Source organism: Rattus norvegicus, chromosome 2 (genome assembly GCF_021556685.1).
Source record: "Rattus norvegicus strain SHRSP/BbbUtx chromosome 2, alternate assembly SHRSP_T2T, whole genome shotgun sequence".
NCBI lineage: Eukaryota > Metazoa > Chordata > Mammalia > Rodentia > Muridae > Rattus > Rattus norvegicus.
The window spans coordinates 136,190,977-136,214,320 of record NC_141535.1 but is presented as its reverse complement, the minus strand read 5'-3'; the positions used below and the strand labels follow the sequence as shown (position 1 = coordinate 136,214,320).

The window sequence follows — 23,344 nt, the reverse complement described above, 5'->3', positions numbered from 1 at the left end:
GGAATTATTCCTCCAAGGAAGAAGGAGTGGGCAAAACAAAATGGAGCTTCTTTCAAACTGAGTGAATAAGGGTGACCTATGACCTCACAGATCCTCTGTCTCCCAGGACCTCGAGATCTCTGGGTGAAGAGTCACTGATTGAACTTCTTCCCCTGATTCATGCATGCATCAAATCTCTGGCAAGCTGAAGGAGAGAGAGAGAGAGAGAGAGAGAGAGAGAGAGAGAGAGAGAGAGAGAGAGAGAGAGAGGAAAAAAGCCGAAACAAACAAACAAACCAAAATCTTTTCTTCGAGCTAGCCATTTGTTTTAAAATGAGATGAGAGGCTGCTCAAAGACATTAATGGAAATCTTTGCAAACGCAGGCTGAAAGTTCCTTCAATCCAAAGAGTCACTCAGCCATAAATATGTGTGGGTTATTTAGATGCTTCCAAAGGTTACTCGAAAATTGCCTATTTTTCCACAAAGAAGTGAGCTGTTTATTGCTTCAGAGCATGCCTCAGAGTGAATGCTTTTCTTCATCGGAGAATACTGAAATAGATGATGTGCTGGGAAAGGCTTGTTGACTGGTGGGTAGGGAGGTGAGCAAAGCAAAAAATGATGCTCCTCCAAGCCTTGGAATGGAGAGAAATACAGGCAATATTGTCCTCATGTGGCGGGTGAGACTTTTAGGTAAAAGGTCACCATGGGGGCAGGCTGTAGGACAGAAAGGGGTTCTTGTCAGGAACTGGAGTTCCTATAGGTGGCGCTGGTGGGGCTGCAGAACAAGTGTTGTTTACATTTTCTAACTGCTTCCTCTGAATGGAAGAAGGACAGCACAAAGCTCTGGCTAGAGTCTCACTAATTTACAGTGGCAGCCCCTAAATAATGGGGTCTAATTTCATTCTGGATGGATGCATGGAGAGATTAAATGGGGTTCCCAAAATACCAGTCATAGCTCGAATGCATCTTTCTATGGACTCGGGTTGGCTGTCATTGGAATTGAGTTTGTGTTTAATCATGTTTGGTTAGAGGGTTGTGATTGTCGCTCCTGTACCTTTAAGGTATGGGACAATCAGCCTGCTAGCCCAGGAAAGTCATTAGGATGTTGAGAGGTAACACTTTGGGTCAGAGATAATGTATTAGACAATTTTCCCAAAGAATTAATTAAACTGTGAGGTAATCTTGAATTTTTTCCCCTCGTTTTTTATACAGTGGTGAAATAATTTGGCAGAAGCCAGATCAGGGGAGGAGGGACGGATTCCAGTTCCCTGGCATTCTCCACATTGGCCGTGGGAACACTGGCGTGGATGCAGGCGGCTGACCACCTTAGTCCTCCACTCTCGCCTTGTCACAGGAGCTGAGGTCCTCTGGCTACATGATGCCCCCTTTGTCAGTGCGTCTGAGGATTTATTACCACAGCCCACGGTCCTTCCTCCACCCTCTTACTGCACTTCCCAGCAGCTGCGGGAATCACAGCCCTCACTGCTGATGTCAATCAAGACGACCCCATTTTCCTTCTCCTCTCCCAAAACCCCAAGGACAGAGACCAAATGGAAATTACCTAGTGTTATTATTTGTACACTCACTGAAAAATTTATGACTCTTTGTAAAAAAAATATAGACGAATATGTTGTCTGCTGAGAACTGAAGATAAGAAGTAAAGCACGTTATTGGCAACATCTCCCATGGGTTACACTTGAGCGAGGATGAATCATTCATTGGGTGTTCATGGAGACAACCACAGTCTCCCCGGCTTCTTTTAGAAACTGCAAGAGAAAACCCAGTTCTTTGTGGCACTGTAGCAAGAAGAGAGGATAAAACAAATTAGCTTTGAATTTACCCAGTGCCAAGAACTCCTTCTCCACGTTGCTGTCCACGATAGAATCCTGACCCTTTTGGCTGGTGTTCCTTCTCAGCAGGGCGGCTTCAGGTCTTGTGTCTTATCAACCATCCCTTTACTGACTCCCCTCCCCCAAACCTGACTGAGTTTATAAGGGTGTGGTTGTTTGTATACAGTCCTGTTTAATAAAGCTGTAATAATTTGGCTTGCTTCTACCAGGTCAACCTTGGTGTGGGAGGGAGCTCAATGCTATCAGTTACAAAGAAAATTTCAGTGGAATTCAGTCTTGATCTTAAAAGCTGTAGAAGATAAAATGCTTATCCGTTCCTCACAACCACAATGACTGGATGCCCTACTGTGCAAACATGCATCTTTTAAGCCTGTGAAAAGAAGCATTAGGGGCTGGATTTGGAATTTGTTTCAGTTGAGTTGACAATAATTCTTCATATAAGAAAGATCCTAAGCTCTATTCACTTCTTTAAAAATTGATAATGCCAGAGGCAGAGACAGGAGGATTGCTATAAGTTCCTAGCAAACTCCAGGCTCCAGACCCTCCACCCCACCCCACCCAAAAAAAAAAAGAAAGGAAGGAAGAAAGAAAAGTTGGTAAAGTTGTGGCTTAACAAAGCCAACTGTTTTGCTAAGCAAGGCTAACATGAGAAGCTCATGAAATGTCCCAGAGTTAGTGCTATTTTAAAATTGTGGCTCCCGGTGCTATCTAGAAGAAACCCCCCTGGTGGCAAGTCCAGCCTGGTCCTGGGTTAGCTTCTTCTGTTGGAACTCTGTCCTTCTGTTTGTTTTTCCATGCTTGTGAACTGCACCACGTGAGCCTGACTGTACATCTTTCCGATTTGTTTCATTAAAAAAGAAGTACTTAAAAAATTGTTTGTTGAAATCATGATTAAGTTCTTAAAATCTCTGAAGACTAATTTTGGCTATGTGATGAAAATTCAATGAATTGAATTCAATAAGGTATTTTATATATCCATGCTAGTTACCAGTACTGATATGTGTGGTTATAATCAACATAAAAACAAACAAACAAAAAACCGTTGTTGGCTGGGTAGTATGCTGATACTTGGGAGGCTGAGGCAGGAGGATCAAAAGTTCTGGACTACTTGGAGAGTCACTGTCTCAAGACTAAAATAACTCCACAAAACCAAACCAAACCAAACCAAACCCAAAGCAGAAAAAACAAAAGTCAAATGCTTTCTTATTTGATATGTGCATATATTTTATAAATTTGCTATTGCTGCCATTGCTAGAACTTTCCTCTGTGATAAGAGAAGCTAAAAAGTCAAAAAGCTGGCAGTGTCTTTCCATAAACTCAGTGTTAGAAAGTACCCAAGTCCTAGTCTGACAATCAGGACCTGGCTGGCAAGTCCTCATGTAGGCGTCTTTCAGCAAAGGCAGCATTTCTCGGTTCTTGTATGGATTCTAGTTTGCCCATCGAAAAGGCAACTGCCTTCCATCTCTGATTTATACTCATCTATCTGATTCTCTCTGATACCAAATACATGGTGTCTGTTCTGACACTAATTCTCCACGTCTCCAATGGGCATCAAATAATTGAATTCATTTGAACCCTGAAGTTGACTCCCATCCCCAGGATTAGGGTTGAGTCCTTCAAATAGCCTCCATTTCAGGGGTAGGAGGAAAGTACAAAGCCATCTGTATTTCTGATTGGGCAGCTAGCTATGAATCCATGTAGTCTAACACCTTCCTCAGGTTTGAGAGCTTGAGAGAATGAGACACAGAACTAAAAGAGATGACATTGCTTACTATTAATGCCATTATCGTTGATACAACTTAAGACCTCAGTGTGGTCCCCAAGCCTGAAACATCTTTCACCTGCATTGTTGGAAGAGTTTTCATAATTAAACATCCAACTTTTGGTTCCCTTCTGGAGGTCTGGGGTAAGATTAATGGGGAAAGGAATATTAGGTGCTTCTGGTGTTCAACCTCTCACCCTGAATCCATCTAGGTTCCTTCCTGACCTTGTCTGCTCTTTAGAGTAAAGAGGGTCAGGAAGCAAAGGCATTCACAGGGAATTGCAAAGGTTTTAAGGGCTCTCTGTTAAGAACTAGGAGGAAAGACCAAACACACATTATACACATCCCTTAAATTTCAATCTTTGATATCTTCTGTTGTCTCTCTAAACTAGAAAAATTCCTATAGTAAATGTTTATATCACTTTAAAATCAAAAGTAGCACACCTCTCTACAGAGATTTATGCTATGCAGAGGATGCAACCTGGGAATTTACATGCTAAACAGACACTCTAGTGCTTGCTACAGTCCTTCTCTTTATTAAGACTTTGGATAGGGTAGCTGAGGTGACCTGGATTGTAGTGGTGTTTTATGTTAAGGTGGGTGTTGGGGGAACACCTGACTGAGAACAATAGCTAGGGTTCGGTTGTTTAACCACATCCTGGTCCAATCCTTGTGCATGGCCACAGAGACACCTGCCACGGCTTACAGCTGCATCCTGTTGGCACACAACCCTCACAGAATGGAAAGTCCCAGGAGTACTACTGTGCTCATGTTGATGTCTAGACAGCTTGGACTGATTACCAGGCAGTTAGCATCAAGACTGAGCAAAGTCTCTACTGCCTACACACTGTGGCCGGGCTGGTTTGACGATCTAGGGTCAAAAAAGCCTCTCCTGACCCAAGTATGGGAAAGACGTATGATGCAAAGGTCCAATCCTGATGGCTCTCACTCTGCCGCAAAGACTCCTCACGGCAGTTTGCTCTCCAGTGCACATTCCCGTTGTGTCTTCAGAGTGCACTTTTAAAATGTTGGTTCGACAGACGCAGAAGGAACACCCATCCAGAGCCTGCCCCACATGTGGCCCATACATATTCAGCCACCCAATTAGACAAGATGGATGAAGCAAAGAAGTGCAGGCCGACAGGAACTGGATGTAGATGTCTCCTGAGAGACATAGCCAGAATACAGCAAATACAGAGGCGTATGCCAGCAGCAAACCACTGAACTGAGAATGGGACCCCCATTGAAGGAATCAGAGAAAAAACTGGAAGAGCTTGAAGGGGCTCGAGACCCCATATGTACAACAATGCCAAGCAACCAGAGCTTCCAGGGACTAAGCCCCTACCCAAAGACTATACATGGACTGACCCTGGACTCTGACCTCATAGGTAGCAATGAATATCCTAGTAAGAGCACCAGTGGAAGGGGAAGCCCTGGGTCCTGCTAAGACTGAACCCCCAGTGAACGTAATTGTTGGGGGAGGGCGGTAATGGGGGGAGGATGGGGAGGGGAACACCCATATAGAAGGAGAGGGGGAGGGGTTAGGGGGATGTTGGCCTGGAAACCGGGAAGGGGAATAACAATTGAAATGTAAATAAGAAATACTCAAGTTAAAGATGGAAAAAAAATATTGGTTCGATAACTCGTTCTCACTAAATGCCCTCTGTGTCTATCACTGAATTCTCTCTTGGATAAAACCCACAACCTCCAGGAATTTCAGAATGGGTCACTGGAGGATGAAGTGGAGGCCGTTTATTTCTTGGCTGATAAATAGGCTTGTTTGGGGAGTAGCCGTGCTCAGTAGTCTCATGCCAAGCCCCCCTGAGCCTGGAAGAACTTCTGACTTCCTCCTGCGTCTCATCCACTGCACTCCAACATCTTGGGGACCTCTCTCCATCCACTATTTTCTTGGAAGATTCTTTGAGATGGAGCTGGGTCATCTCTGATGAGGCCTGGGACTTCCTGACGCCCCTTGGCCTTGTTCTCTTTGCTTTGACTTCTGCTACTGCTGCATATGCTGAACTCAGCCAAGTTTCTTGACTCTTCTTGGGGGCCTGGCACTTTCTTGGCTGCTGGTGTTGCTATTTGGTTTTGTTTTGATGTCATCACAGCCTGGCAAGGAGACTCAACAACTTTCCTGTACCCTGGTTGCAGGACTGGTGAGGGGTAAATAATTCTCAGATGCAATGTTTTCATTTAGTCAATGGAATCTAGCAATGTCCCCACTCTGCATTAAGGTTTTTCTTCTGAGCTTTCCCTTTAGCCTTTCCTAGTTTAAGCTTTAGTACATCTACGAAGGTTCTGGATAGCTTTGTGCTTGCTATTACTAGTCGAGCATTGAATTCCTACTCTATAGAATAGGGGTTGAATATATTAGGAGAATCGGATGAAGTAAGACGATTTATGGCTCATTGTAAATTCTGAGACATATAGGGGTGTGTGCGTAATTGAGCATGTTACCATGGCTACCCATGACAGTTCAGGGCCAACAAGACCATTTCAGCACTGAGCAAATATTCAGCAAATCCTAACTATGTGCTGCATATTCTAGAATGAAATTGAGAAAAAAAATTAGGAATGTTCTCTCTTCTGTCAGTCTGACTGAATAGACTGACATTAACCAAACAATCATACAGATATAACAGGAAACCATGACATGCTCTGAGAGAAAACGTATGGTGCTATGTGCATCCATGTTTGACTAGAGCACTCAACCTGCCTTGATGGTAGTTAAGAGCACATTAACTGAAGAGGAGCAGGATGGTTTATTTGAGGATTTATACAGGCATTAGTGGGGCTGGTATCTATGGAAAAGCAAGGGGGTAATTGTATGAAAAACGACTGACAAAGGAAGTTTAGAAAGTCATCTTTTCATCCCACTTCTTCCCAAATTTTAATGTTTTATTCCACAGAGGCCTTTGAGAACTGGGACTTTGCAGAAGTGATTAAGGCTAAGAGTCTTTGGATGGAGAGATTTTCCTAAACCATCTGCTGGGCCCAAGTGATTGCAAGAAATACTTGTGAGTGTTTGTAAGTGGGAAGGAAGCAAGAGGTAGCTGGAGGACTCTGCCAGCCCTGAGGAGACAGGCAGGAGGCTATAGGTGGAGAATGTAGGAGGATCCCAGAAGCTCTAACCGAAAACCAAGGACACAAACCTCCTGTAGAGTTTCTAGAAGACACAACCTTGCCAACCCCTTGGTTTGAGCTCTATGAAACTCATTTCCAACTTCCGACCTGTAACACAATAAGATAGGGAGCTCAGATTACATGAAAATACTAAAGATGTAGTGATTTATTCTATAGCAACGAGACACAGCTAGAATGGACAAGATCAACTGAAAGTGTCCTTGGGGCTGAGAGGTAAAGAAAAATGGTGCAAGTATGTGGCCATGCCAACCAACCTGTTCTGAGGCAGCCTTGATCATAGGGAGCTGAGGGTTTTACAATAGAAAAAGTGAGAGTGGTGACCCAGTTCCTTAAAAGAGAAAGATGGAAAGATGGTGGGTCATTGGCTACAGGGCAAAACAGTCTGGCCAATACAGTGACGGGTGAATTGTTTTTGGTAAAGAATATTGTGGTCTGAATAAGAGATGTCCCACAGCCTTAAGCATTTGAACACTTGGCTGATGGTTGGGAGCCATGTTTAGGGAGGTTTATATGGTGCAGTCTCTCTGGAGGGCGCATCACTGTGGGGCTCTGGGCTTAACAGCTTGACCTACTTTTTCAGTTCATTCTTTTAGTGGTTGTGGTTGAGATGTGAGAGCTCCCAGCCCTACTGTCCTGTCTGCCATTTGCTGTGGCCACACTTCATCACCACGATGGATTTATTTATTTTTAATGTATGAGACTTCTGTCTGCATATACATGTGCATGCCAGAAGAGGGCATCAGATCCCTTCGCACATAGTTATGAGTGATCATGTGGTTGCTGGGAATTGAACCCAGGACCTTTGGAAGAGAAAGCCAGTGCTCTTAACAGCTGAGTCATCTCACCCCCCTCCCCCCACCACCAATGATGGACTCTTATTTTCTGGAACTATAAGCCCAAATAAACGCTTCCTTTTGTAAGTAGCTTTGGGCAGTGGTGTTTTAGCATCACAGCAGAAAAGTAACCAATATATGGAAATTGGAGCATCACTAGAAGAGCCAGGTTCTGGGGCTTGGAAGAACATGGGAAGATAATGGATTAGTAGGCGATAATTGGGTTAATACACTGAATAGTACATGAGAAGTTAGTGTTGCACGCATGACTCTGGAAGTTGCTGTGACAGTGAACAGGCAAGATTCTTTTGAGGCAGTCTAAAAATGGCAGGGGAGGAGGGAGGGCAAAGATGATTCACCCAGCACCTACTCTAACAGGCACCAGCACTTTGCTTTTAATATTAACAATTTTAATGTTCTTAGAAAACTTTCATGTTTTCTGTTTACCATGACAGAGTCATTTTTAAGTGGTGACAAATAGAGAATCAGAGAAGTTATGTAATACATCCACACTCCTTTGCATCCTGTGCACACTAAGGGAAAGAAGCCAGAGGAATGGGTAAAGAGCATGGAGGGTTTGTTGTGGGGCGTGGCACTGTCACAAAAGTCAGGAAACAGAAGGGAAAGACAGAGTCTAAAGGTGTTGGTACAAAATGGGAAATCCAAATTCAGTCTTGTCTGACCCTCCGAAAAGCCTGTCTCATCTTGATATTCTTCCAATGTATGCATTAATGTCCACAGTCTATAGTCAGATAATGGTTTCTGACAAAGTGTGCGTGTGTGTGTGCGCGCACGCACGCACGAGTACATGTATATGCCTTTCTGTGGTAGTGAGTTCACTCGTGTGTATGTATGTTCACACCTGAGTATGTACGTGCATAAGGAAGATGCTGTGTGTGTGTGTGTGTGAGACAGAGACAGAGACAGAGGGAGACAATTATGCATAGAGACAAAGAGACATGGATGCAGAGAGAAACACAGCTCACTGCCCTCTTGGGCACAGTTAATCTTTGCAACTAGATAGTAATATTCTAGATGATGCTCTTAGATTTTTTTTTTATCATGCTAGCCTTCCCAGAAGTATTGAATATAATTTTAGTGACAGCCATTGTGGGAAGTATTTGACTTTTGGCTTGGATGCTTCATGGTGCAGATGAATCAGTAATGTATGGCATGTCTTTTAAATCCCCCCAATCATGTCTATAAAAAGGCACTCTTTAAAATGGCCCACCCACATTCAGGCAGGATCAGATGGCCTATTAATTCACATTTGCATTAAAGCCTCACCTCTCCTGCTTGCTCTGCTCAGGATTCAGTGTATGTCTAGTTATTAAAACGAACACTTACAGTGACCACAGCCCTGTATCAAATACTCCATATGGCACTGGAGCGAAGACCTGAGACATGTGCACTTTTGTCTTTGGTCATTTCAGACTGAAAACACAATTAGACTTGGCTGTCAGACAGATGAAATCTGTCATACTTCCCCTATAGGACCTGTGCTCAGTCCAGATCAATAAATCCAAAACCACTTGCACATAAATTGCAAAGTAAGCTTGCAGCTTCAATACATGTGGGCTTAAATTCACTTGTATCTGGTACACACTGTTTCCTGGCCAGTCTGTCTCTGTGGTTAGTGCAATTTCATAGCTGGACCAGGAAAACAAGGCTGGAAACCATCAGTTTAAAGCAGCAGATGGCTTCGCCACACCTTCCCTGTACGGGCAGTTCCCCCACAAAATGGGGTTTTAGCTGCTTGCTGTATAGAGGGAATCTTTAAAATTGGGATGAGTTCAAGCCATTTCCTGAGGATAGCTCCATAAAGCTGTTGTTATTTTTCTCCTATTCCTTCTTGAGATTTCAAACTGAATTTGTAATAAGCTTTGCCTAGACATGACTTGTCACTGGAAGGAGACGTGATTTATATACAGAGATTCAGGCTTCTCTTACTTTGCCTTACAGAGCTGGCTTCCACCCGATGATACATGCATGTTGAGTTGGCACCGTGAAGGGGAGAGTGAGATGTGCCCTCCTTTTACTCTGGAGACCCTTAACCATGATACCGTTTGTCTGGCAAAGAGGCAAATGCTAACACATTATACCTTTCTCCTGTAGTCTAACCTGGAAGCCCAGTTTTACAGAAAGAGATTCCTTTTATCGTTAGAGCGATCTCAAATTAGGCTGTAGGATTTGCTGCTGTGGGTTATGAAGTGAGGCAATTAACCTAGACTATTTAGGGGTAGGAATGAGGCATTTGCTATATGTGAATAAGAAGAATATCTCTATTTTCAGGAGCGTCTGTGGAACAGAAAGCCCAAGACTTCCAAATATGGTGCTTGCTAAGCAAAGTGATTACAAAATCAGGTCAAGGGAAAAAATTCCTGTAGCAGACAATATAAAAAGACATGTCAAGTAGCTGGTGTTACCTTCCTCGAAAGCCACACCTGTTAGAATTGGGGTGTGCTAGGATGATGGCAGAATCCAGCTGGCTGAGCCCCCGCTCCTGACTGGTCTGACCATTCTTTCTTTGGGAGTTCACAGAGGCCAAGTGACATGGTGTGTCAATGTCTGCCTCATAAGAGAAGCCTCCCATGAGAGCAAAGTTGGAAGCTCTCCTTTGAGCTCTGTTCAGCATTGATCATTTGAAACAGACAGAGCAAACAGTGTGCGTCTCAATCTGTGGGTCTTGACCCCTTTGACAAACTTCTAGCTCCAAAAATATTTACTTTGTGTTTCATAACAGTAGCAAAATTGCAGTTATGAAGTAGCAACAAAAATAATTTTATATTCAGGGGTCACCACAATATGGGGAACTGAATTAAAGGGCTGCAGCAGTAGAAAGGTTGAGAACCACTGAGCTAGGATGTCAGGGTTTGAATCTGAAATGTCCCCTAAAGGCTGATAGTGTTTGGGTCCATGCCCCAGCTTTGATGCCATTTCGAGGGTTTGAGCCTTAGGAGTTGGGTAAGAGTAGTTTACTAGGGGCTGGCCTTTCACAGTTATAGTTACTCTTGGTTCTGGTCTAGCTCTCTCTGCTACTGTGTGAACAAATGCTGCCCCACACACTCACCGCCATGGGCATATTGATTCCACCACATGCCTTCCCTACATGATCCACTGAAAGCCTTCTGAACTGTGAATCCAAATAAACTTTCCTTGATTATATTTTTCTGGCCTGTATTCGAATCACTGTAAGGCAAAAGTAGCTGATACCCATGGCATGTTCATCAGGGAGAAGCATCTTACTTGGGTACATTAGTTCTGAGCTCACGTTGGAATTTGGATGTGTTGTTAATCCAGAAATCAGACTCTGACCTACATTTGCTCTATCCTAGCCAAAGATCACAGTTGTAGGAGGGTAAAGGACACTTGGGTTTGTTCATAGTTAGGCTAAAGACCAGGAAGGGTCCTCAGCCTTAAAATAATAAAACAATTTGGGGATATAGTTCAATAGGTAAAATGCTGGCTTAGTATGTATGGAACCCTGTTAGGCAAGCTAGCCTGGACTGAGTAATAAGGATTTTCTTTTAACCCCTGTCTATTTTATCCTTTTAAATGGAAGTCTTTGGAACTCATTCTATATGGGTCTATTTCTGCCTCGGACATTGGGGTAGGATAGAGTAGGCTGTTTTTGTTTTCTTCCTGTGTTAAAGGTTTGCAAACATGAATTGAAAATTGTACCGGCAAATCATTGCATGATACCACAATACCTCTTCTCTTTTCAAACCCCAGATGCTTCTTTGTGTATGTCAGAATCTTCACGAGAACTAAATGACACACTCCATTTGGAATAAGTAAGGGAGGTCCGGGAGGCCTGAATGTGAAGGTTTGTGGGAAGGACAAGCAGGAGGCATGGTGACGCAGGAGCTTGCACTTGCAACGTTGAGTCATTGCCACCATCCGACTGAAAGAGCACAGGGTACAGAAGCTGCCTTTTGTTACCAAGACTGTATAAAGGAAGTGCTTTGTGGGGCTTGGCCCTGAGAGAGGAGCAGTGGCCTCCAATAAAGGTACAGAGGAGACCTCCCAGGATAGCAGCCTGGGAGATCCATGTCCTTGCTCTCATTCTGTCTTTGTCTTCACTGGTTTCCTCATACAGCTTCCCTTTGGCCTTAGTGCTCAGGAGCTGGATTGATGCTGTCCCTAAGGGTATGAGGATGTCCTAGAGAGGGTAACCCAAAGGTCAGCGGCATATCTCACACTAGCCCAGCTCACCTGGCAAGAACACAGTCAATCGAGTTAACCAAATAACCTCTTGCTTCTTTTATAATATTCTGCTGAGACTGACTGGGTTATAGGAATGAGCATTATAGGAATGAGGAAAGGACATTTCTAGAAGGTCAGGCTGGTTTTTGAGGATCAGGTGCAGTGAGAGTGCAGAGTAAGAAGTCAGAAGGACCTGAAATCCAGAGGGGGAGAATCTTTGTTTGGACAAGGAAAGGTTCAGTGGCAATGGAGGGCTCAGTGGTGATGTTCTGCACAGTGTAGCCAGGCAAAACACCAGGGCTTGTGCTCCAAACATCTGCATGCTAAAGACCAAGGCTCACAGTGGCCAAGGCTCACAGTGGCGACTGCTTAGCTTGCATACATGGCAAAGCTCAGATCTAATCCCTTTACCTTGTTGTCCTCTCTGTTTTTCTCTGTTTTTCAGCCAACATTGCTTACATTTTCCTATGGCCGCCCTTGACAGCAACCATTGTATACATCGGCCTCATTCTGAGTGTTATTTCCTATGCTCTGGGTAGAAAAATATGTGAAAGTCCACTTGGAAGCTGCTTAATGCTTGGATACTCTACCTCGCTGCCTAGCTAACTGCCCATCTATCCAGCTCTATGTGAAATATTTGTGTAGCTAATGACTGTTAGTGTCTGCTCTAGAGTGGTTTTAGCCAGTCGTACACTGTCTAATGTGTGGCATCGGTCTCTAACTTATCTGGGTTCTGTGGGGTCTCCCTTGGCTTAGTGTCTTAGTCAGGGTTCTATTGTTGCAAAGAGGCATCATGACCACAGCAACACTTATAAAGGAAAACAGTTTTAAATGTTTAGTTCATCGTCATCATGGTGGGGAGCATTGTGGCATGAAGGCTGCTATGGTGCTAGAGAAGGAACTAAGAGTTCTACATCTGGATTCCTGGGCAACAGGCCAAGAGAGACTCTCAGCTTGTAATGGACTTTTTGAAACCTCCAAGCCCATCCCCAGTGGCACACTTCCGCTAACATGGCCACACTTCCTAACCTTTTCAAATAATACCACTGCCTGGTAACCAAGTGTTCAAATCTACAAGCCTATGGGAGCTTTTACATATTTTAATTTAATTTTATTTTTCCTCATGGGAATACTTCCGTGACTCTTCCTTTTGCTTTTGTGGTTCTTCCTTCTCCTCCTTCTATTTCTCCTCTTCCCAACTTTCTTGCCCTTGTGATAAAAACCCAGGACTTGTCACATGCTAGGCAACAGGTGACACCATCTTCTTTATGCCCTGTGTTGCTCACCATTCTTCATTCTCTTTGTAATTTTGAATGTTGTTGTTTCTGTTCTATGGGTTCTTTAGAGGAGCATGGCATATAATCTCCAGTGTGTTGAGCTTACCTGCACAGATAAGGAAGGACCTGGAATGTTGGAGAACAGCCAATCCTCTGGGTGTCTGCTGTTCTTAGATGGCCACGGAAGCCCTAGGAACACTTGAAAGCAAAGGTCATGCTGGAAGGTCCTCTAATTGGCTGATTACTCATTGTGTACATTTTGTCGCTAAAGTCTTCCTTTGGAGCTGAAACGCCCCTTTAAAACTCGTCATGGCCACAGAGGGTCAGAAATCATGAACATTTATAAACAGAAACCAGAGGTGTTGGTAGGCATAGTCACAGAGAACCAAGACCCTCAGACAGAATTGTTGCATCAATTTGGTGAGGATGAAGTGGAAGTTCTGGGGTGTTCCATGCCCTAATAAGGTCTGGAAAAAAAACGAGGCAGTGTCTGGCATCCAGGCACCGAGTCACTCCTCATACAGAAGTTACTGAAAGAGTTATGAAGGCAGAGGTCGGGCCACGGGAGCATTATTTGAAAGCAAAGGTCATGCTGGAAGGTCCTCTAATTGGCTGATTACTCATTGTGTACACTTTCACTCCTCCATATTCCATTGCTTCTATTCCGTTGAAAAAACCTCCTGCTTGGTCCTCCATTCCGGCATTTCAGGACACACAGCAGCGACGTGGATTTTGAGATAGCTGATTGCAGTTTGCCCTGCGTTTTGCGAAAAGAATCGAGCTTCGTGAGGCTGAAATTTTTGCTGCACCTTTCCCCATCAAACCCCGCATCATTTTCTTTCAACATCGACAGAGTTTCAGCATACAACCTGAGTGGAGGCTGAAACGTACAGAGGGGTGCAGGGAATGGAAACAGCAGGACCAGCAGTACCCGCAGTACCCGCGGGGCCGCTGCCCTGAGTCAGTCAAGCTGGTACCTCATTCCCTTACCCTCTTCTCTGCTGCCAGATTCTCCAGGGGGTTTTCTTCCAGGAAGGAGGCTGTACTTGCCAAGCCATGAGCTGGCAAAGAAGATTATGAAGCTTCGCTGCTGTTTTAAGATGCAAGGCATGCTCCCTGTGCTCTAGTACCTGGTGGAGGAGCAGACTTTTTGTGCCCATAAAGTACAACTGGCATTAAAACTAATGGGCAGTGGAGGAGTTTGGGCTGTGTACTTGGATCATGCAGGTCAGCCGCCACACCTTTAGGCTGTGCCTTTGTTGATGGAGAGGCAGTGACCAGCTAAACGCTCCCTTGGGAAGGGACCATGATTACTACCCACTGGCTTCATCTAGGAGTCAAGGTATAAAGTGGGTGCTTAGGAGAGTCAGCAGGTCTGATTAATACCCTCTAGGCAGTAGTTAGGAGGCATTTTTTGGCCCATCAAATGGCTAATAATAAAAGTACAGTGGTGCAATTTGTATTTTTACTGCAGGCCAATTAAGAAGGGGGGAGGGAGTGGGCACTTAAAGTGACATGTCCTTGCGAAGCAGAGACAACAGTCACAGCAGCAGGAGGGGAGAGAAGATGCAGAAAGGAAATAGGCAGCCACTTAAAGCAGTTAAAAGGGTCAGGCATCTCGGGTCTTACAGCCCACCTCCTGCCAGCAGTTTCTCTTCTCCCGCTGGTTTGTAGGGCAGTGGAGAATTTGAAAACGGAATAATCTGTGTGGCAACATATGCTCTTCCAAACAGAGATTGGAGAACTGAAAACCAAAAGTCTTTTGCAAAAGTCGTGAGAAGAAGTGGAGTTGTTTGGTTACGTTCTCATCATGGGGTTTGATGCATCCCTCTGTTGGGCTTTTAGTCTTCCTTCCTTACTCTATTTAAAGACAGTGGCTGGGTGCCGGCTGGGTACTTTGGGGAAGCCCGGTACGATTATTATTATTTTCTCTCAGTCTTGGCTGAAAGCCAATGGGGCCTTATAAAAACTTGCTGGGTTTTTAATGTCGGGGCTTACTAATTATGCCATGAAATTCTCTTGGGAAGTCTAGTCTATATACTCTTCAGACTGTTTCTCAGCACGCTATGGTTCTCTCAGAGCACCCTGGATTGCTGGAGAACCGGGATAAAAAGGAAGCTGGAAAGGGGAGGGGCGAACAGCAGACAGGAAGTGATGGGGCGGGGAGGTGGGGCATCTAGGGAAATCAGTCAGGGCCTACTTTATGCGAACAGGGAAAGAACAGAAAGGGAAGGGAAAGGCAGATCCGGGAACCATAAAACACTTGAACAATCCAAAAGAACATCTCAGCACTCAAAACAAAGATGGGAAATAAACTCAATGGCGCTGTCTGCCTTAGGGGAAGAAGAAAACAACGTAATGTAGATATTTCAAAGTTTGTGCGTATCCACATGTTCAGCCTCCTGGATATGATGACGGATCCTCAGAGGACGGAGAAAAAAAGCAGGGCTCTAGGTATTTAGGTCTCAAATCGGATTAGAAAAGAAAACGTTTAAACAAAGGATGGAAACAGGAACAGGGATGGAATATCATTTTTAATTTCTGACTGTTTGGGAGGGGACACTCTAGATATTTTCTCACATAACACATCTGCCTCTCCACATTCGTTGTTCCCTCCACTTTCTGTAGTTTTGTTTTTGGTTTTTAAGAGACAGTTTTCTTAAGCTTTATGTTTTCTTCTTCTCGGTATAAAAATCCACCAATACCAGCCATTTCTTTTCCCACTTGTAGTATCCTTAACCTCAGCATACTTGGGGAAGTCTGGCTTCTCTCACTTCTACTTCTGACCCTCCCGCCCCGCCACTGTGCAGATGTTTGCCTGAATCTGGCACATACCTTAGGCTTGTCTGGAGACCATGCATCTTGGTCACTTTTCCTCCTGCTGTGATAAAATACTCTTGACAAAAGCAACGTAAGGGAGAAAGGGCTTGTTCTGGCTGGCAGTCCCCTCCATCCCAGCAGAGGCTCTGAAGCAGTTGATTCGTTTACAGTCAACAATGAGAGTTCGTTTACAGAGAACAATGAACCCTGTTGCTCAGCTCACCTCCCCCTTTCCTACAGTCTAGGATCAAGGTGCTTCCACCAGCTAGTGGGTGAACCTTCCCACCTCAATGAATCTTAGCAACTTAATACCCTGGAGCCATGCCCAGAGGCTTCAAAGCTGACAATAGCGATTTATCTCCCGGACACTAGAGAGATTTGAATGTTAGCTAAATCTTAGGATCTTCTTGATCTCCGGTACAAGGAAGACAGATCCATGGAACCGTTCTACAACCTGTGCACATGTTCAGCAGATGAACGGTCGGTCACCTAAGGAACAATCTGCTTTGCCTGTCTACATGTTCACCAGAGTCAGGTAATACTTTCTCCAAGACAAGGTTCAGTCCTTGCACTGTAGGCAAATCTTCCAGGTCAAAAATTTACCCCTTTACCTTGCACAGCCAGAAATAGGTAAATGGATTCAAACTGTGGCCAGATGGTAAGAATGGAGGTTTCTGGAAAAACCCTCACATTACAGGCCTCAGGCCCCTCCAAATGGTTTCTGCTGTGATCATGTGAGAGAACAAAGTGTCCCTAGAACATTTTAGTGGATTCTCTGCTCTTGAATGTCACAAATTTCACCAACAACTGCCCATTTTGAATATCCACTATGCTCATTAGCACCCCATTAGTTTCCCCTATGAAAACCCATTTCTGAAATTCAGTATGCTAATTAGCAGAACCTTTCTTGTTGATTAGAGATGTGAATTACAGAAGGGCTTTTAGTAATTGCCTCTGGAGTACAGCCTTCATAATAAAATGCTAGCTGACCACCCCAGGGAGCAGCCTCATCATTACTGCAATTGTCCCCTCCTGGGGCACAGCCTAAACTTAAGGACAACAACACAAATGCAGGGTACACATTAGGCTGTTTTTACTGGGCCATTGGGTAGATTATAGATTCCACAGCTCATGTGCATACAAATCTTTATACTGCAAATTTTACGGCTGTATAATAGTAACTCTACACATGTCATTGTAATTCCCTTTCACATTTAGTTCACATGTAGCTTTTCAGTATAATAATCGGCTACTCTTATTGAACTATTGGATTCTGTTATTAAGACAAATTCCTAGGCATGGAATTGCTGGCTCCCAGGCACACATCTTTACATTTGATGTCCAGAGTTAACCGTTTTCCATAGGGCTTCTTATCCTTAGAGGGAGGCATATAAACATGTGCACCAATTAATACTTGGTATTGTCAATGTTCTTAATCCTTGTCAGGCTCTAAGCAATCTCAGAACCTCAGATCCCAGCCCTGTGCTCTTTCCCAGAAGTATGCCTCCAGCTCAGAGTCGAAAGAGAGCTGAGGACCTTATTTGACAGCCTGGCTTGGATTTCTAGGATGGACCAACATGCCTGACACTAAAGCCTTCAATCTTTCTCTCACTGCTGACTCCCTCACTCCAACTCTGCTTTACTTGATGGTTGATCTTCCCAGTCAATGGCTACTCCATCCTTTTGTGTGGCTAGGTTCAAGACTTCGGTCTTAACTCTCTCAGCTGTTACTCCCAATGCCTGGCTACTTCGTGGCTCAAGTCACTATTGTTTCTTGCTGTCCTATTTCTAGAAGTCCATTTCAGCAGGGAAAACAGAAACTAGTATCATTAAAAATAGCACCATTCTATGCTGAAACATTCTCTCAAGCTGCCTGTGCCGGTCTGTCTCCTGACATCTCTCAGGAGCTATCCGAGACAGCCAACCTTAAAGAGAAAAGGTTCCTTTAGTGTTGGAGGGCCTAGCGCATGATTAGTTGGCTCTGTTGCTGGGGAGCTTGTAGAGAGGCAGCACGGGGTAGACCATGTGGAAAGAATAAAGCTACTGCCCTCATGTCTAGGAAGAGCGAGAGAGAAGAGAGGAGAGAGAGAGAGAGAGAGAGAGAGAGAGAGAGAGAGAGAGAGAGAGAGAGAGAGAGGTGAAGAAGGAAGGATAGAGGGAGAGAGATGGAAGGAAGGATGCGTGGGAACATGGAGGGGAAGGAGAAGGGAGAAGCGTGGGGGGGGGGGAATAAACTCATGTTAGGCCCCAGGTCTTAAAGGTTCTACTACCTTGGGAACTAATCCTTTGACACATCCATGGGTGTTATTTTACTTAAGAATAAAAGCCTGTGTTCTTACAATAGACCACAAGGCCCATGGTGATAGGTCCTAAACCTCCCGTCTGCTCGTCTCACTACTTCCACTCTTATAGCCAAAAGCCCCGCCTGGACCACCTTTTCCTGGGTGCCAGCACAGCTCCCTGCAGTGCATTCCTTGGTCATGCCTTCGAATGGTCAGCTGCTCCTCTATCACACGTCCTGTCCCCCTTTCCAGCTCCCCCTTATCCCACGGTGCCTACTATTTTGCATAGTAAGCACTTTACTTACTCATCATATTTGTGCCTCTCTTGACTCAACACAATAGAGACGTTCCCCATGCAGCACTTTCATTTGTATTTTCCTGCCTTTTCTTCCCATGCTCATCACACAGAGGGCATTTGACGAGTTTGTTGAAGAAATGACCGAGTGGATCGGATAGGCGCAAAATTAAATATCCCCTTTATTTGCATTTTTAATTGCTAGCGGGTGGAATTCTAATGACCGGGGAGGGCAGGATCTTAAGAATGAATTCTCAAAGCATAAAGAAAAAAAAATGGATAGGTCTGATTAGACTCAAATTTAAAACTTCTACTCAGAAAAAATAAATGTCTAGCACCAGTAAAGCAAATATGGAGCTTGAGGGGGAGAGAGTTAATCGCCCTAAGACACAGACAGTGCTTACAAACCAACAGAAAAGACAGAAACTATTCAGGAAAACAAAAGCCACTGGGCCAATCCCCAAGCATCGCTTTTTAAAAGCATGCTTTAAAAATATATATATAAATCAGCGAGCGCTATTTATTTCCTTGTGCTTTCAATTTCATCTTCCCTGAATTTAATTTCCAAGAAACTTTCTTATTTTCTATAACATCCACAGTGAATTTCCAGCTGTTTCTCCTTCAGCAGGGAGAGCGAGCTGCCCATCCGGTCTCACCCTGTTGTGCATTTGTTCCTCCCTCTGCCTCTCTGATACTCTTATTATCGTGAGCAAAACTCCACGGAGTTATATTGCTGGGCTGGCTACCCCACCACTGTAGAGAGAGGATTGCGACGTGGGGTCTGATGTCACACTTACATATTTAGTAGCAGCTTTATTACAAATATCTGGAACTGCACAGAAACTGTAGATTTGCTGTCTCAACAACGGTAAAGACCCGCTTGACTTGCATAGCATCTAACGACGCAGGCGTGCCAGGAATGCTGATTGACAATACTTGGCGGCAGAGCTTTCCAAACTTGTTTTGCAAAAAAAGTTTGTAAACTCATGCTCTGAAATTATTTTTCTTCTTTGCTTGCCGAGGGCAGAGCGACTCTTCTCCTTCAGAAGCGAACATTGAATCTTCTCCGGAACTGTGTGTCTGTGAAGACGAAGGAAAGATGAAATAGGAGAGGACCATTAGTCAGGAAACGTGGAGTAGAAAAAAGAAGCAGGAAGGAAGAGCAAGAAGGCTGAAGCCAAAGATGTTTCTGAGGCTCCAGTTAGAGAGAGAGAGTCCTCTGGCTGACACATGCCCTCTGATTGGGTCCCTCAACATTCCTAGAAGAGTCAGGTGAGCAGATAAGTGCACCACATTCCCCAGATGTGTCTGCACCGAGTCCGGAGAGCTGGAGGATGTGTTTTTCTATGCGGCAAAAAGAATTTTGCAGATGAGATTACAGTCAAGATCTTCAGATGGGAGAGGTTATCCCGGGTTATCCTGGTGAGCCCAACACAGTTTAATTACAATGGATCTAATGAATGTAAGATGGTCATAAGAGAGCTGGGACCCTAGGAGCAGAGGGCCAACAATACCATTGCTGGTTGGGACTCCAGGCTACAAGGGGGCTTCCAGAAGCGGAAGCTAGAAAAAGACAAGGAGATGCATGGTGGGGAAGAGCCTTTTAGACCCCTGAAAAGGGACACATCTCACTAACCACCTTGGTTTTAATTCCCTGAAATGATTTCAGGTTCTGACCTCCAGAGAAACAAGATCACGAATCAGAGTTCTTTGTTAGTAACTGGGTTTGTGGCAGCGTGTACTGCAGAAGGAGAAAATTGCTACAAGAATGAGTTAGCTCAGTGCTATTGCTCATGTCACTCATGGGCTTGATTCTCTGACACATAGGACAGGACGAATGGGGAGCTAGCCCCTCCCACATACACTCGGAATTCTTGGGGGTGGGAGTCTTGGGCCTGCCTAGCAGAAACAAACATGGAACTCAGCCTATACTCACTACATTCTGTCACCCAGAGTTAAGGGTGAATATTTTATTCTTACATTCCAGAGTGGAGTTAGGAAACAAGGTCCCCGGAAGGAAGCTGTAACTGCGGTGCCCCAAACTGTTAGACAGTTGTGGCAGGAACCTGCCTGCTGCCCCCCCCCCCCCATCTCTTTTGGGCTTCCTGTTTGTATTAACAGACACTTTGGACTAACTAGTGATGGGCCTTTACATGGAAGCAAGTCCAGAAAACATCCCAAGAGTAATCGGGTTCAAGACCTGGTCTCTGTTGCCATTGACAGATTCAAGGTCCCCTTTAGAGTTTATTTCTCTGCTATGGCATTCTGTTTCTGCTGTGTGTGGTTCATTTCTTCCCTCTGTCTAGTTACCTTTTCCCTTTCAAATGCAAAGCAACGAGCTAAAAGATAAAGTGTGTGTTTAAGAATATCACTTTGAGAGCGAATCCCAATTACTGGTACTCTGAAGGAAGTCAGGGCCCTCCTCAGAGCTGTCAGCACTTAGGCACAGACCAGGAAAGGCATGCACAACACACAGAAAGGAATGATCACGCAGGCTGGCTGCACATGCAGCTTTCTGGAGAGTTCTAGTTAACAAATGAGTTACAAGAAGAAAAGGGGATGGGGTGGGGACTGAACTTAAGGCTGCTGATACTCAGCCCTCACTGGTAGGATGCTGAGCTCAGGGTGCACCTGGTGATGTCCTGTGACTTCCAGAAGCACACGAGAAGCCCCATTTTCTAGGGGAAATACAGACAGGCAGAGTTGAGCAGCACAAGTGATGGACAGGACTCCTGCAGCAGAAAGGGGGTGCGACTCAGGGTCATGGCTAGTTACAGTACTTGGAAGAAGCCACATAGGACTAATGGTGTTGTAAAGTTGACCCAGCCAGTAGATATCATTAAAAGAAGTTTGGAAGTCATGTGCTAGGAAGTTTACAGTGAAAACTCCCAACTTCAGAATCCTTGGATTCAGGAAAAGGCCAACCAAAACTCTTCTCTTACATATACACCCCACTTTGGCATCTTCTCCTAGGTCTGCACCCTTCTTTTGCCTTACGATGTGGTTTTTCAATTCATATTCAGTACTTAATTCCTGAACAGTTCTTTGAAGAATGGGGAAGATAGGATTCTTTTGGAAGCTCCCCAGACACATTACTCATCAAGGTGGATAAATGTGTCGTTAACATTTTCTTCTTGGAAGAAAACATTTTTTTTTTTAATTTGCAGGAGAGAAGGGCAAATTTGTTGGTTGATGACTCAGTTGCCATGGAAACACTGGAATTAAATATGAAAAGGATGTTTTAATACATTAATTCTTTAGATCTCCTCACCCTACCTGCCTTTTCCTTTCAGGTGTGACAAGACAGAATGAGAAATATCCTTGACCCTGGTCGTCCTTTGAACCAGCAAAATCACCAGAGGCAGGCTAGAACATTCCTTTTTCTCTCTCGGCTGTATAGATGGATGGGATACACATTTTATGTTTAGTTTCTTTTCAGGGTCTGGAGACAGAACTCAGGGTCTTCTGCGTGCTAGGCTAACATTGTAGCCCAGCTCCATTCCCAGGTCTAGCTGTGCACTTTAAATTTGTGCTTTAGGTGTGAATAGATTGCCTTAGGTACCTGTGGGAAAGTCTGCAGGCTCTGTGTGTGCTTTACAAGCATAGTGCATGGACCATGGGCTAGATAGAAGTGAGAAGATGGGTCATTTGGTATGGCCTTAGAGGCCTGACTATATTATAGTCTCTGTGTTTACTTAGTTTGGTAACTATAACAAAATGCCTTAGACCATGTAATCTATAATCGGGAAAAATTATTTTTTTTTTGTAATTCTGGAGCTCTGAAGTCCACAGTCAAGATCTTGGCATATTTGGTCTCTGGCAAGGTGCCAGGAGAGGCAAAGAAGTTCTTTTGGGGCATTTTACAAGGGCTCTATTCCCATTCATGAACTTTCCAAAGGCCCCACCTCATATTCCTACTGCCTCAATGGTAAATTTCAATATCTGAATCTTGTAGGGTGTAAAGGTTAAGTTTCATGAACTGGAGACAAACTAGAGACGACTTCTTCTCCTTCTCCTTCTCCTTCTCCTTGTTCTCTTCCTCTTCCTCCTCCTCTTCCTCCTCCTCCTCCTCATCTGGGAAGAGAAACTGTGACTTAAGAATTATTTCTATCCGATTGGCTTATGGTAAGACTATGGGAACATTCTTTGTTGTTGATTGATACAGGGGAGGGGGCACAGCCCATCATAGGTGGTACTACCTGTGGGCAAGTAGTCCTGGGTTGTAGGAAGGCAGGCTGAACAAGGCACGGAGAACAAGTCAATAAACAATTTCCCTTCATGGTCTCTGTTTCATTCTTGCTTCCAATTCCTGCTTTGAGCTCCTGGCTTGGCTTCTTTTGATGATGCACCATGATGTGGAAGTGGAAGTCACATTAGTTCTTTCCTCCCCATGTTGGTTTGGGTCAGGGTATTTATTTTTTCTTTCTGATCACAGCAACAGAGACACAAGGTAGGACACAGGGGTGCAAACACTGAAAACATGGCCGTTGAGATTTGTGAATGTACGCCTCATTCAGCCAGTGAGATATTATAACTACATTGCTTTTTCTTTTTGTGTGCTGTGTGTGAGCTGGGTTGGCAGTAAGCTATTTAAAAGCCTGCCTATAGTAACATTGACTTCGGATTGCTGTGCCCAAGTGTTGCATTAAATCTATGTGTTTCTGGGACCTCAGTCTGTTGGTAAGAGAATGCTCACCAGGGAGTTCAGTTTGAGCACAGTCATAACTTAAGCTGGGATAGGTGTTTGAGTTTCTTTGAGTCTTAATGCTATTATATGAAAAGTGGGCATAATTCTTACATTTTAGTCATTCCGTGGAGATTTAATGAAATGATTTTTTTTTTATTTCACATACCAAGCCCCTGTTGGACTCTGTGAGTCCTTGGTATAGTGT

At 44.3% G+C, this 23,344-nt stretch overlaps 2 long non-coding RNA genes across 4 annotated transcripts; one reads left to right on the top strand and one right to left on the bottom strand.

Moving 5' to 3' along the window:
• Positions 1-4,106: 4,106 nt before the first annotated feature.
• On the bottom strand, positions 4,107-20,396 carry LOC147996241 (uncharacterized). Of its 3 annotated transcripts, XR_015674494.1 has the most exons (4): positions 20,130-20,396; positions 19,250-19,532; positions 13,162-13,812; positions 4,107-6,826 (listed from the first exon to the last, which is right to left on the bottom strand). It is a non-coding gene; the product is annotated as an uncharacterized LOC147996241 (long non-coding RNA). The 3 variants fall into 3 exon arrangements; XR_015674491.1 differs by lacking the exons at positions 19,250-19,532; positions 20,130-20,396 and adding an exon at positions 15,891-16,117; XR_015674493.1 differs by lacking the exon at positions 4,107-6,826 and having other exon boundaries at positions 12,866-13,812.
• Positions 15,282-22,731, top strand: LOC147996240 (uncharacterized). The gene is made up of 3 exons (XR_015674495.1): positions 15,282-16,410; positions 19,480-19,724; positions 21,746-22,731. It is a non-coding gene; the product is annotated as an uncharacterized LOC147996240 (long non-coding RNA).
• Positions 22,732-23,344: the final 613 nt, after the last annotated feature.